The 334-nt window shown below is 30.2% G+C and overlaps 1 protein-coding gene across 1 annotated transcript in view; it reads left to right on the forward strand.

Annotated features, from left to right (window-relative positions):
* The first annotated feature begins 51 nt into the window (after nt 1–51).
* Nucleotides 52–334, forward strand: part of LOC119594385 — a 78,124-nt gene continuing 77,841 nt past the window's right edge. The window contains exon 1 of the mRNA XM_037943446.1: nt 52–72. The gene's annotated coding sequence lies outside the window, so the exon portion shown is untranslated. The remainder of the gene's footprint in view (nt 73–334) is intronic.

The following is a 334-nucleotide window of genomic DNA, read 5'->3' on the forward strand; positions in this document are numbered from 1 at the left end:
CTACTTCAGCAGGGTATATAAAAGGCGGGACGTCAAGCCTGGCTTATTGCGTTTACTTCCCTCGTTGCAACTGTGAGTAGTCCTGTGCCTGATTTTATTTATATTTTTTTGATGTGATAACTTTTTTTTTTTCTTTTTATATTCAGTTGAATTGTGGATTTTTGGTGACAATATATATATTTTTTCTTTTCGTCGGTGAAACAAATTATTCTGGAGTAGCTGACTATTATCATTTATTTTTAATTCATATAATCTCATGGTATTGTATGTATCTTTTTTCTCGTTTTGTCTTTCTTAGTTGATCTTCCTTGACTTTTTATCTTTTTGTTTTATT

The sequence above is a fragment of the Penaeus monodon genome, chromosome 33 (assembly GCF_015228065.2).
Source record: "Penaeus monodon isolate SGIC_2016 chromosome 33, NSTDA_Pmon_1, whole genome shotgun sequence".
In the NCBI taxonomy this organism is placed as follows: Eukaryota; Metazoa; Arthropoda; class Malacostraca; order Decapoda; family Penaeidae; genus Penaeus; species Penaeus monodon.